We start from the raw sequence: 15508 nt of genomic DNA, 5'->3' as shown, positions 1-15508 counted from the left end.
AGGAATCTTTAAATTTGCTCCCCATACTTCTCTCAGAGAGCCAGGTGGGAAAAGAGAATCCCACCTTTGCAATACCTGCAGATATACTGGAGTCTCTTTGGGCCATGTAACAGTTAAAATTTAGGAATATGGGGAGACTGAGGCAGGTAGAAATTAGTTTCTCTCTGCAAGGAGTATTATATTTTTTAGAGGTTTATTAAGGATTAAGGATTAAAGAAAATACAGGATAAGGAAAATGTGCCTAGGCCAGAGGCCTAGACAAGACCTCACCTACATTATGGAAAGAGACACATTTGCTCCAAAATGGAAGTCCAAAAGACACCCCAAAAACCTTTGCCACCAGCCCATCTCGGCCCACCTCAGAATTCCCATGAGATTACAAAGCATTTTGGGGAAATGGAGCATAGGCTTGTGGGGATTGTAGTCCTGTATTCGAGTCTATTTTTTACAGCTACATATTCCAATATTGGCTTACTTAAACTGGCTGTTCCTGTACAGATAAAAACTAAATCTAGCCCACCTCCTTCCATTCCTCAGTATCCTCTCTCAGAGGAGGCAATAGAGGACATTACCCCAATAATAAATGATTAATTGATCAGGGCATTATAATTTCCTGTAAATCTGAATATAATACACTTATCCTGCACATTAAAAAACCAAAAATAGGGCTCAATGGCAATTACCTCTATAGATTCATACAGGATTTGAGGGCTGTGAACAATTATGTTATAAAGAGACACTCTGTAGTTTCCAACAAAAATACCATCATTTCTTCTATTCCTAACACAGCTACATACCTTACAGTAGTGGACTTGTGCTCAACCTTCTTTTCCATACCCATACATGAGGAATCCAGGCATATCTTTGCTTTCATCTGGAAGAGTTCTTATATACATGGAGTCATTTACCCCAGGGTTAGGCAGAAAGTCTGAGTTTATTTGCACAAATTTTGAGCCAAGACACAGATAATATAAAATTTAAAAACAGCAAATTAATCAAATACATAGGTGATTGATCTACTCTTGGCTTCAACAGATGCAGAAGCATGTCAGGAAGATAATAAACACCTTCTTTTGGAACTGCACAAAAGAGGGCATAAGATCTCTAAGAATAAAATTCAGTGGCATCTCCCCAAATTAGAATATTTGGGATTCATCCTGACTGTGGGTGCCCGTTCTATTTTTCCCAAATGAAAATATTCAAAAATTAAGAGCCCCTACCACTAAGAAGCAGTTAAGAGCAATTTTAAGAGCAACAGGGTTTTGTAGACAACAGCTTTCTTGCTATGGGGAAATTACTAAACCCCTTATAGCACTAACAAGGGATTAGTTCACTGAACCCCTCAAATTAGAGTTGGAATGCCTGTCAACTCTGTCAGGTCTAAAACAGGGTATCCTGTCTGCTCTTGCTCTAGGCATCCCAAATTACAACAAGCCATTTACTTTGTATGTACATGAGAAAAGAGGGGTCACTTCAGGTGTTTTAACTCAGACTTTAGGACCTTCTCAGTGCCCAATTGCTTATTATTTGGCCCAACTGGATCCAGTAGCTTCAGGAGCACCACCATGTCTTAGAGGCTGTAAACCTCAAAATTTCTTAGACTTATAAATGTTGGAAAATTTCACCATTGGGAAATTTCATACTTGAAAAATTTCCTATTGATAGTGGGTCTTGGCTATTGGAATGTGAACCCCATTGGCATGGGAGGTTCCTCCTCCTCCCTTCTTAAGATTACTTTAGGACAGAAACCTTTTGCTGAACAATGGAAAGGACTTTAACCTATGCTTAAGCATAGAACAGGAATTTCTTTGAGTCATGATTGATTTTAGAATTGATACAATGGAGATACTTGGAATCAATCTCCACCCTACTCAGTCCTAACAGGATTGAGGAAGGGCTGCAGCCTAGATCAAAATTTAATTATTCCAATCTCTACCCTACTCAGGTTAACAGGATTTAGGAAGGGCTGTAGCAAAGGATCAAAGATTTAATTATTTGAAAATATGACCTTCAATAGACATGTGCAAAGCCAGTGACCTCTGGGCGGTCCTGGGTTAAGCTAGAGCCTCCATTGGCACAGGGAAATTGATGGACAGTGATTGGTAGATGTGAGAACTGAGGGGAGGGAACTTGGATGGTTTCCTTAAAGATATGGGGGTCTGAAGACTCAGGGTGGTGGTTGAGGAGTTTGTCTGAGTGGTTGGAGTGTGCTCTGAGAAGCTTGCTCTGAAGGAAGCTGAAGGTGGGGGCCTCTGAGACTGTTTCTCCATTTTGGTCACGTGAGTAATAGGGACTGATCTCTTTTTTTGCCCCAGCTATCTAAGGGCTTGGGCCTTTTGGCCCAGCCTAAACAGAAGGGGTATTTAAGCCCTATTCCCTTCTCTCCCTTTTCTCTCTCTCTATCTCTAATTACTTTCTTCCTCATATTTGTAATTAAACTCCATAAAAGATTTACTGCTGACTTGAGTTTTCATTTAGGAATTACATAGCTGAATTCCTTGGTGACCTTAAATTAATATATATCAGTCTTTTAAAGTGATTTCCTTGTCACAAGGCATAGCTGCTATAGCCTTACTAGTGACAAAAACTGTTTATCTAGATTAGCAATTATGTGCCCACATGAGGTAGAAGCATTGTTGCTAAGGCATAGCATTTTCTGATAGGAGAATTATAAGGTATAAAAAATAACCCTGTTAAACAATGAAAATATCACCTTGAAATGTTGTACAACCTTTAACCCTGCAACCTTGCTTCCAGATTTACCAACTTCAGGAGAATCATTACATAGTTGTGAAACACTAGTGTCCATGGCAGAAAAGCCTTGAGATAATCTCTTGGACACTCCCTTGGACAACCCAGATCTGTTCTTATTTACTGATGGTTCTTCTTTTATGAGGGATGGCATATGCTACACTGGAGCTGCTGTAGTCACAGAATTTGACAATAAGTGGTCAGCTTCACTGGCCTTTAATATTAGTGCTCAAGGTGCAGAATTCATAGCCCTGAAACACAGCTATATAATTGCAAAGGATAAAAAGGCAATAATTTATAAGGAGTCTAGATATACTTTTGACATTTGTCACTCATTCTGGATGCTTTCAGAGCGGAATTTTAACCACAGCTAGAAAATCTATAGCTAATGCAGAAATTATTAATGAAGTTCTTTCTGTTCTCCAGCTGCCTGAAACCCTAGCTGTAGTTCATTGCTCTGCCCATACAGGTGAAACTGACCCTGTTTCTAGGGGAAATGATCGAGCAGATACCACTGGAAAGCTAGCAGTCATAGAAGGGCCTGAATTAATTTTAACACTAACAACTACTGATGACTTAAATTTATCACTTTCCTATAATGAAAAGGAAGTGGAAACATGGAAGCAAAAATTTAAAGCAAAGCATATTAATGGAATATGGGTAGCATCTGATGAAAAACCCCTGCTCCCAGAAGTTTCTATCACCATATTTGCCAATCTTTTCATAAAAATGGTCACTTTGGTACCCAGGGCATCGTGAACTCTGTTAAGAGAGTATGGATAGCCCCTGGTATAACTATTTTGTATTCTCTTTATTCCTTGATTTCTAATGATCATTAATAAACCATGTAAAATATAATATTTTTATTATTGAGATTTAATTTTAACATTTACATTATTCTACCCCCAGTATACATTGTTGTTTTTGTTATTGAGCCATTTTCCAGATCTGTCTAACTTTATAATTTCTTATACCAAAACACCTTTTGCTGGTGACCTATTATCTATTTGCATTTTGTTGTTTCATAATAGTATTGTGTCTGACTTCTCTTATTTTCATTTGTTTTTGGTGTGTTTTTTTGACAAAAATATTGAAATGGTTTGTCAGTTCCTTCTCTGATTCATTTTACAGATAAGAAAACTGAGAAAAACAAGGTTAAATGACTTGCCCAAAGTCACAAAGCTAGTAAGTGTCCAAGGCCATATTTGAACTCAAGAAGGTGAGCCTTTGACTTCTGACTCAGTACTCTATCCACTGCACCATTTACTATCCCTCTAATGTCAGCATACAGTTACTAGTCTTCTCCAAGTCTTGTGGACAGAAACTTAAAGAGTTCCTATTTATCAGGCCTTTGATACAAAATGTTATAGAAATGAACTAATGATAATAGAGTTGGATGAGGCCACAGTGCTGGAGGCCCTAGATTTAATGAACACATGTATTAGAGACCAGTGATAGAAAATGACTCCAAAAAATTCTTCTGGGATTCTAGCATAATCAATCATATTTTAGAAAATACTGAGAGGTTGAGGAGTAGATCCAGCATCAATCAATACAAAGCAAACATGATGTCATGTTATGATTGACACTGAAGCATTTGATCCCCGTACCTAAAGATGAGGTAGCACAATATTGGCCCTTGTACTAAATTGAGAACTCATCTTTGAAAGTCCTCTATGGAATAATCCTGTGCTTTTCCTGATCTATTTTTGTGGAAAGTTAATTATCCTACTACCCTTGCTTAGTGTAGGTGATATTTATTTAGGATATCACATTGTTGTCTAAGTCAAGTTCTCCACTTCAGGAACAAACATCTCAGTTCTTAGAGAACATAACCATCTTCCTTATGGACCTCTCTGCATCATTGCTTCTAGTCATGGCAACAACATCCCCTTGAAAAAAGAGGCCAGCAGCCATCATGTTTTCTAGGTTTTCCATCTCTCATAATCATGTGACAACTGTAATTTTTGAGCAGTGCACTAAGCTTTTGAAACAAAAGCTTTGACTAAATGCCCCTGACTCATGAGTGTATAGAATTATTTATGAGCATTATTTATATATTCTTAAAGTCTATAATTTTTGTCAATTTACTCAAATTCTATAAATGTAAACAATGTTTTGTATAAGTTATTTCCTTTGTTTGTGTAAAGAGTTGATAAGAAAAATCAATAATCACAAACACAGACATAGGTGCCCTTATCCTCTTTTTAAAGTTGAGGAAAGTGAGGCAAACAGAGATTAGGTAGTAATTAGGTAGTAATATGCCCAGGGCAGTAAAGTATCATGAGATAGATTGAAATTCAGATCTTTCTGATTCCAAACCCAGTTCTCTATCCATTGCACTACTAATTGCCTCAAAAAAATAATCTGCATTAGTCTAGGGAGTTTCCACACCTGATGGTTTCCTAGACCAATGAAGTCACAAATTTATTCTCACTGCCTATATACGAACTGCATTTAGGATTTGGAAAGTATAGTCATTTGTCCCCCACAACACACCTAGGAGTGTATTGCTACAGGTAGTAGGGAACAGAATAAGCTTTATTAAGTGCCAAGTAGGTACTAGGCATATGCAGAGCATCTTACAATTATTATTTCATTTGATTTTTACAATAATGCTGAGAGGTAGGAATTATTATTATTTTCATTTTATAGTTGAGAAAAATTACAGACAGAAATTAGAATCACAGAGCTAATTAGAATTGAATTCAGGTCTTCTATCAGGAAGGAATCTGGCTCAGTGTTCTGTCCATTGTATCACCCAGCTTCCAAAAGCAAGATGTATTAGATGCAGAACTTGTACTAAAGTCTTCCTGATTTTTATACCGGTTTTGTATCCATGAGGCAATGCTGTCTAAGATCATTTAAATACAGAAAATGTAAAAGAAATAAATTTGAACTTAAAATCATGCTTTTAAAATCTCATCAAACAACCAGAATAGATGTGTGGTTTGAGAATGAAGAAATAAAGCACTGTCCATTGACTATAAGAACTACTTTGAACAAGGATCAGCAATAAAACTTAACAAATGCTGCAGACATTTATAGCTTTCAGAAAGTATAATGGCACCTATACCAAATACTTATATTAAATTGTGAATTTTATGTGCCAAGATACTATGCACAATGAATTAGATATGTCCTTATCAATCTCATGGTGAATATGAAGACAAACCAGAACAATCAAGTTTATTGTAAAGGATAAATAAAGTAAAACTCCTTATGTCTTAGTGACAAAACTAATAAATTATGTTACATTAATGGAGCACATGTTACAATCTATAAGAAGAGCAGATAAAGGAAAAGAACCTAAAATTCTAAGGGAAAAGATATTAGGTTGTAATATATTAGAAAACATTAAATCTTAACTTAGTCCAATGGAAGTGCAGTAAAAGCTTTAAAAAATCAATTTTCATAATAAAATGTTCATTTTTGAGGTGGGCAAAGATATTGTGGATATAAATGGTTGATTCTTCCTAAGAGCAGAGCCTCTTTTCTGCTGCAATACGTTAAAAGAATCTTGTAGGGCAAAAAGACATTAAATCTGATTCATTCAAATGTTGGGAATAGATAATAGCACTTACACTGTGGCAATAGCTAAAATGAGGTGAAAACATACAAAAAATAAACAAAAAAAACCCCCAACATATTGAGAGGGCTGAAAATAGCATCTCAGGTTTAATGTTTATGAAGTGAACACTGAATATTTGCAGTTATTTCAACTCTCTAACCAAAGTATTTTCTTATTTGTACCTTTTCCAACTCTACTATACTAAATTTCTTATGTAACATTATGTGATCCTCCTTGGTCACTCCTTAGCACCAATCACATATCTCTGCTTTGAAGTATGCTTTAAAGGTTGATGCATGAAGGAAAATGATTTTTTGTCTTTCATTTAAAAAAAATCAAATGAGCTAATTAATGTTACTTACTTAAGGAATATCCATAATCTCAATTACATTCAGTGATGCTAAAAGTATATAAAAGAGCTTTCTTTTTCCCAGGTGATTTTTATTCAATATATGTAACCTTTGAGAAAAAAAAAGACTCAATGTGCAAGAGACCTTTTCTGGATTCCTTTAATATTTTTGTGGATATTCATGTATTTCTACCCCAACTAGTATAACACAGAGATAATGTTGCAAAAGAATATGGTAGAATGTGAGATTCCTGAGGGCAAGAATTATATTTCATTTTATTTGTTTTGCTAAAATCTAGTAAAAAAAACCTAGCACATAGTAGATGCTTTTTGCCTTGGAAATGCAACAAATGATTTTGTTTTGATATTCTTGTTGATTGGCTAATTGGTATCTTTTCCATCTGAATAATTATTCAAAGCAGAAGATGTTGGAAATACACATCAATTTCCTTAGCTCTAAAATCAAGGAGTTGAACTAATTCATCTTTTGGTTGCTTTCTGGTTCTATCTAATTAGATCTATGAAAATGTAATCTTCAGCAAGTTAAAATTGAATTGAATCTGTTGAATAAGATTACAAGGGAACAAATGAAATGATGTGAAAGAATAGGACTAGGTTCAAGCACGAACACATTTTGAGGCATATTAAATTTGCTTTTTTTTTTCCTAAGGCAGAAGAGGCCTTATAAATGCCAAGGACATTATAGATTCATATTAGTATTTTTTTCCCATTTGTGTCTCTGGTGGTATTATTTTTTTCCTTTTTAATTTATCTAGTTAGATGCTACAATGATTTCTAAAAGATTTTGCCCAAATTATAATAAAATAATGGCATGCTGAAGCCTTGCTCATTAGGGTTAACTTATTAAATTATACTCTGACAAAATTTGGAATTAAAAATTGACCATCTTCAAAAAAATTTTATCTAGAGATTGAAACAACCTCAGAGGCCATTTAATACAGCTCTTTCATTTTATAGATGAGGAAATTGAGTGCCAAAGAAGTTAACTTTTGACCTTATATTGATGTTTTATACAAAATCATTTCAAACCAGACATGGGTTCCTGTTCTGTATGGACTTATAGTCAATAATCTAAAACCATCAACAGTTCAGCAGTCAAATGTATAATAGATACCAAATTCTTCTACTTCACTACAGAAATATATTTATTATTAGTTAATGATAGCTCATCTCTAAAAGATAGCTAAGAATGGTATAAAATTCAGAAACATATTCAGTTCAAATTCAGCCAATTTATAGTAATTTCCATTGATATGAAGACTATGAAAAAATTACATAGGGAATTTAATCTCTTCAAGTTTCTGTCTTGAAAACCTATTGTGAGTTCAGCATGGACAAGAGAGTTGTCATTTTATTAATGAAGAGTGACCAGTTGTCACCCAATAAGGAAAAAAAAAAGTAATGTGGCACATTAGTCACAAAGAATCATGAGACAAATAAAATGTAAATACTTATGATTTTAAGACATAATTAAAACTCTTGAGACGGCAATTATGAAAAGGTAACATGACAAGGTGCATCTATATTGACAGAATATATTTATTTTGACAGAATACGTCTAAGACATCCTCATTGTGTAATATATCTGTCTGTCATGTTGGGAAGTTCACATACATTTATTGATGTTTTGTAAGTGTAGATGTAAGAAGTGTCACTTCACCTTATTGCTTAGTGACATGTTATGAAGCATATGATTTCCTCAAATAGCAATCACTTACAAATGTTTGATTTTTTGAAAGGGAGTATTTCTATGCAATTATTTGTGGCATCAAGGAATGTTGAGTATTTTTTATGCATACACACCGATGCATATAAGTCAGGTCTAGTACTCATATTTTAAAAATGTGATAACTGAAATTTTTCTCAAATTTCTTAATAAATATATATAAATATTAGAATTTAATTCTTTTACAAATGTGACATTGACAACCTTCCTGAACTCTAAATTACTTAGCTCTAAAATCAGGGTTAGACTAATTCATCTTTAGGTTTCCATTCTATTTCAAGTTTGAGCTATGAAAGTGAACTTAAGTTACAATACAACTCAATTTGCTGAATGATATTAAAAAGTCAGCAAATGAAATGATGTTAAAAGACAGAACTAGATTCAATCATAAATAGAATTTTGAAGTAGGTAAATTTTTTTCTTTGTTACACTTCTGTCTTCCATTTACTACTTTATTTCCTTATCCCCTCCATAGGACCAATGGACTATTCTTCAGACTATTCTGATTTTTTTCTCTTTGTCATTATTCATATGATTCACCAACAAATTGAGAATCCTTAGCTTCTTTTTACTGAAAAAAAATTTGATTTCCTTCTATGTAGGAATAAGCTTTACCTTTAAAAATGAAAGACGTGATTAACTTAAAGCATGAATTCACTTACTATGTATGGTCAAAGGATAGAACTTTAAATGCATTTGCAAAACAATTAGTACCTACAAGAAGCTTACATTTGAAAGGGAGAGAAAGTACATTATAGGGGAGTAGTAGTCAGGGAGGGATGTTTTGTTTTGGTTCATAGAGGAGATATCTAGTATAGCCACAGGAATTGATTTGATAAGTAATTTCTAATAACAGTCACTATTGATTTTGTTTAAGGTTTTCAGAGGGAGTAGAAATCAAGTATGGAAATAGTGGGATAGCAATTATACACTTGTTTTTAGGGAAGATAGAAAGAAAAATGATAGGTTAGATCCTGAAGAATAATGGGAACCAATCATATATATGCATACATATACTTATATGTACATGTACATGCCCACACAACTTTGAACAAATATATAACATCATCTATATGTAAACCAGGGATAGTTTATATATTAAATGATTCATCTATATATTTATCTGTATTGATATCTTTATAGATTTTTCTATTTTTCTCTCTTTCTCTCTACATTATCAGTCATGTTACTTTACTCCCATGTAATCACCAAAATAAAAAAAAAAGACCAATTTTACATTACTATTTCCTAAAATGTAGTGTTGGAGATTTTTATTTGATCATGTTTTTCAAGAAATCTTATGACTCTTATTTTTCCTTTGTCTTGTGTTCCACTATTTCTTTTAATAGTTTGATTTCTTTTCACAATTTTCATTTTTAGAGTTATATTATTTTCCCAATTACATGTAATAATTTTCAACATGTTTTCCAAAGTTATAAGATCCAAATTGTCTCTATTTCTCCCCTTTACTTCACCTTTTGGAAATGTTAAGTAATTTGACCTGGCTTATATGTATACTATCATGCAAAACATATTTCATATTGATCATTTTTGTTAGAGAAAACTAATATAAAATCAAAATTCCCAAATAAAAAAACATAAACTAATGTGAAAAGAGTATGCTTTCACCTGCATTCAATCTTCAACAGTTCTTTCTCTGAAGGTAGATAACATTCTTTGTCATAAGTTCTTCAGAATTGTCCTGGTTCATTGCATTCCTGAGATTAGATAAATCCTTCACAACTGATCATTGTACAATATTGTTGTTACTATATACTATGTTCTCCTGGTTCTGTTTACTTAGATTTGCATCAGCTCATTTAGGTCTTTCCAGCTGTTTCTGAAATAATCTTGCTCATCATTTCTTAGAGCACAATAATATGTAATCACCATCTATATCACAATGTGTTCAGTCATTCCCCAATTGATGGACATCTCCTCAATTTCCAGTTCTTTGCCACCACAAAAAGAGCTGCTATAAATATTTTTGTACAAGTAGATCATTTCCCCTTTTTAATGATTTAGTTGGGACACAGACCTAGCAGTGGTATGATAAAGTGCATACACTATTTTATAACCCTTTGGGTATAGTGTCAAGTTGCCCTCCAGAATGGTTGGATTAGCTCACAAATCCACCAACAATGTATTAGTGTCCCAATTTTGCCACAAAACTACCCAACATTTATCACTTTCATTTACTCTCATATTGGTCAATCTGATATGTGTGAGGTGGTACCTCAGAGCTATTTTAATTTACATTTCTCTAATCAAAAACAATTTAGAATGTATTTCATATGATTATTGATAGCCTTGATTTCTTCATCCAAAAACTACTTGTTCATCCTTTGACTATTTGGCTTGAATTCTTGTACATTTGACTTAGTTCTCTATAAATTTGAGAATTTGGATATATATGTGAGAGATATTTGCTATAAACTTTTTTTCCAAATTTGTTATTTCCCTTCTAATCTTTGTTACATTAATTTTATATAATGCCTTTTTTATTTAATAGAATTATAATTATTCATTTTATATCTCACAATGTTCTCTGTTGCTTGCTTGGTCATAAATTCTTCCCTTCTGCATAAATCTTCTAGGTAAATTATTCTATGTTCCCTTGATTTACTTATGGTATTGATATGGGCATTGTACCCCCAGAAACCCAGGTGAACTATTATCAGGGAAAGTCCCTTGCCTTTGCATCCAGACTCTGAACCTAGAAACACCCAATGACCCCCCTAGGGTCCTGAGATGTTTATCCTCTTTGATAGTCCTCTAGATTTAAGATGGACAAAGAGATGAATCTTTATGCCTCCAGGCAGACCCCAGTCAGATGACCACCCCACTCCACCAAATGCCTGAGCGTTTACCACTCTAAGTCAAGTCCACACCATGACATAGCATCTGTTGTAAAGAGTATAAAATCCTCAGAACTGATGTTTGGAGGACAGCTTTTCCATCCATGTTGTCCTCATGGGGTACAGACTTTCCATTCATGCTGACCTTCCAGGAACTTCTTCCCATCTTGCTGTTCCACCTTGCTATCCTCCTGGCAATTCTCAACATTACTTCCTAAATTAATAAATTTCTCTTTTTGTTTTTAAGCTAAGTTTTGGAGTCTTGCATTCTTGCAAAAGGTATCCTTCCCAAACCCCAGGGGTACACATCTGAACCCCATAACAGTATCACCCTTTATGGATAAATGGTACACACATATTGATGTTATCTTGCTATAGGTTGTGAGATACAGATCTATACCTAGTTTCTGTCCTACTGTTTCCCAATTTTCTCAGCAGTTTTTGTCAAATAGTGAGTTCTTATCCCCAAATCTGGGGTCATTGGATTCATCAAACACTAAATTGCTAAAGTCATTTATACCTCTATATTATTTATATAATCTGTTCCATTGATCCACCATTCTGTTTCCTAGGCAATACCAGATTGTTTTGAGGATTACTGCTTTAGAGTAGTTTGAAATCTCATATTGTTAGGCCACCTTCCACACATTTTTTTCCATTAATTCCCTTGATATTCTTGACCTTTTGTTCTTCCAGATTATTTTATTATCATTATTTCTTATTTTTATTTATTTTATTTCTATAAAATAATTTTTGGTAGTATAATTGCTAAGGAGTTAAATAAATTAATTTAGGTAGGATTATATTATTATTATAGCTGGGCCTATCTGTGAGCAATTAATATTTTCCCAGTTGTTTAGATCTGATTTTATATGTGTGAAAAGTGTTTTGTAATTATGTTCATATAATTCCTGTGTTTATCTTGGCAAGTACATTCCCAAGTATTTTATATTGTCTAGAGTTGTTGTGAATGGAATTTTTCTTTCTTGCTGTTGAACTTTGTTGGTTATATATATACTGATGACTTATATGGGTTTATTTTATATCCTGTAATTTACTAAAGATACTAATTATTTCAAGTAGTTTTTTAATTGATTCTCTAGGATTCTGTCAGTATACCATCATGTTATCTGCAGAGTGATAGTTTACTTTCCCCATTGCCTCTTTTGATTGCTTCAATTTCTTTTTTCTTCTCTTATTGATAAAGTTAGCATTTTCTAGTACTATATTAAATTATAGTGGTGCTAATGACCTTGCTTCACCTGTTTTTATTGGGAAGGCTTATAACTTGTTCCCTCTGAAATTGATACTTATTGATCATTTTAGATAGGTACTACTTATCAATTTAGGGAGTGGCCCATTTATTCCTATACTTTCTAGTGTATTTAATAGGAATGGATGTTGTATTTTGTCCAAATATTTTTCTTCATATATTGAGATAATCGTGTGATTTCTTTTAGTTTGGTTATTAATATAGTTAATTAAACTGATAGTTTTTTAAAATATTGTCAGCCCATTTATTACTGGGGCAAATACTTGCTGGTTAGAGTAAATGATTCTTGTGATATATTGCTGTAATCTCCTTGTTAGTATTTTATTTAAAACTTTTGCATCTATATTCATTGATGAAATTGGCCTATAATTTTCTTTCTGTTTTTTTTTTCTCTTCTCATCTCAGGTATAAGCACCATGTGTCAAAAATGAATTTGGCAAGATTTCTTCTTTGCCTATTTTCCCAAATATAATTTATATAGTACTGGGCCTGATTATTCTTTAAATGCTTGATAGAATTCACTCATGAATCCATATGACCCTGGGGACATACATGAGTAGTCTTGCAAAGCATACATCACTATTACTCATGCAGGGAAAGAAAACAAATGAAAACAATAACCAAGACACGTAATTAAAAAAAAATTGCTTTGATTCGTATTCAGACTCCATCAGTTCTTTTTCTGGATGTGAATAAAACCTTTCATGGCAAGACATTTGGAATTGACTTGTATCATTGTATTGTTGAGAATAGTTAAGTCATTCATAGTTGATCATCATACACCATTATTGTTACTATGCACAGTGTTCCCCTGGTTCCCATATCATGCAGCATTAGTTCAAGTAAATCTTTCCAGGAGGTCTTGAGACCATCTAACTTATCACTTCATTTTGGGAGAAGAGTATTTTTTTCTATTTTGCCTTAATTACATTCCCTAATTTGCCCTCTTTTCCATCAGTTCCCCCCCCTTCTTTTATCCCCTTTTCCTCCTACTTCCTTGTAGAGTAAGATAGATTTCTATATCCAAATGACTATGTATCTTCTTCCCAATTTGAGCCAATTCTAATGAAAGCATTCACATGATCCCCTTTCTAACTTCCCCATATTCATCCCACTATACAAGATGGATTTGCATTAAGAATATAGAGACTATGCCTCATTTATGTCAAGTCATTTACCCCATTCTATTTCTCCTTTCCCCCTTCTGCCAATGCATTTGCCTTTTCCATTCTTTATTTTATTTTTTAAGATATCTTCTTGCACTTTATCAATGCATATTACTTCTAACTGCCCTAATGATTATTATGTTCTTAAGAGTTAAATATCTTGATTTCTCTTTCCTGTTATCCTTTTTATGCTTCTCTTCAGTCTTATACTTGAGAGTAAAAATTTCCATTTGGCTCCAGCCTTTTCACCAGGGAAATTTTGAAATTCCTTTATTTCATTTTAATATACACCCCGCCCCCCAAAGAATTATGCTGAGTTTTGTTAGGTAAATAATTCTTATTTGAAATTCTAGCTCCTTTGCCATCTGAAATATTATATTCATTGGTCTTCTAATCCTTTAATGTAGAAGGTGCTAAATCTTTTGATATTCTGACTATGGCTTCACAATACCTAAATTGTTAGTTTTGGCTGCTTGAAAAAAAAATTTTCCCCTTAAACTGGAAGTTCTGTAATTTGGTTATAATATTCCCAAGAGTCCTCCTTTGGGGATCTCTTTCAAAAGGCAGTATGAGGGTAGCTATACTTGAACATTTCTTGAAAGTTGATGTTTAAGCTCTTTTTTTGATCATGGCTTCCAGGTAATACAATAATGCTTAGTTGATCTCTTCTGGATTTTTTCCAGGTAAGTTCTTTTTTTTCCAAAGATATACTTTACATTTTCTTCTATTTTTTCATTCTTTTTGCTTTGATTATTTATTGATGACTTAAAAAAAAGACTATTATATTTGGGTTACATAACTGGTGAAGATAGCATTTTTTCAAGCTTCAGGTTATTGTGGAGCTGCCTTCAGAATTAGTTCTGAGAATCTATAAGTGTTCAGTTCTTCCAAGGTGTTAAGATCTAAGGAGGGATGTCTTTAATACTCTCTCAGTCTGTGCTCTGGTCTGTGAGTAACCACAAATAGACTTTTTGCCTTGAATCTGTGACAACTATTCCCATGAGGCTCTAAGCACTAGAGTATGCTTGGGCTTCTCCTCATCCTGGGACATCAATTAGGGACTGCAGTTTGGATCTTTGTATGGGCAAAGTGACAAAGGACTCTTCTCCAAAGCCACCAAAGTAATCCTGTAATCTTCTGTGTAATTCCCCCCCACCCCCTTACCATCTGTGTCTGAGAGCTCAGGAAGCCTTTTCTGTTGATGTTGTGGGAGAGAGGTCTGCCTTGGCATGCTTCTTTGCACTCCACTTACATACTTGCACAATACATCTTTCATACCAGTATTCTAAGTTGTTTTGAGCTAAAATTATTTCATCCCATCTTTTTGTAGATCATACTGTTCCAGAATTCATTTTGAGACATTATATCATAGTTTTTTGGAGAATGATTTGGTAGAGATCAAGTGATGGACATCCCATCAATTTCTAATTCTTTGCCACTATAAAAAGGGTGTTATATTTTTATATAAATAGGACATTTAGCTTTTTGTTTTTTTAACTCTATGTTATACAGACTTATTAGTATCATTGCTGAGTAAAAAAATGTTTGGTTTTATAGCCCATTGGGTATAGTTGCAAACTGATCTTCAGAATGTTTGAAGTAGTTTATAACTCCACCAGCTGTGGATTGACTAGTATTTTAATTTTCCTACATCCTCTCTAATACTTCTTATTTTCCTTTTCTGTCATAGTAATCAGTTTATTATTTGTAGAATAGTTCTTCAGTATTGATTTATTTAATTTTCAATAGATAATGTATTTGTATTCTTATTCATTTCACCCAGTTCTCTCTGT

This window comes from Monodelphis domestica, chromosome 5 (assembly GCF_027887165.1).
Source record: "Monodelphis domestica isolate mMonDom1 chromosome 5, mMonDom1.pri, whole genome shotgun sequence".
Taxonomy (NCBI): Eukaryota; Metazoa; Chordata; class Mammalia; order Didelphimorphia; family Didelphidae; genus Monodelphis; species Monodelphis domestica.
This window is presented reverse-complemented; position numbering follows the sequence as displayed.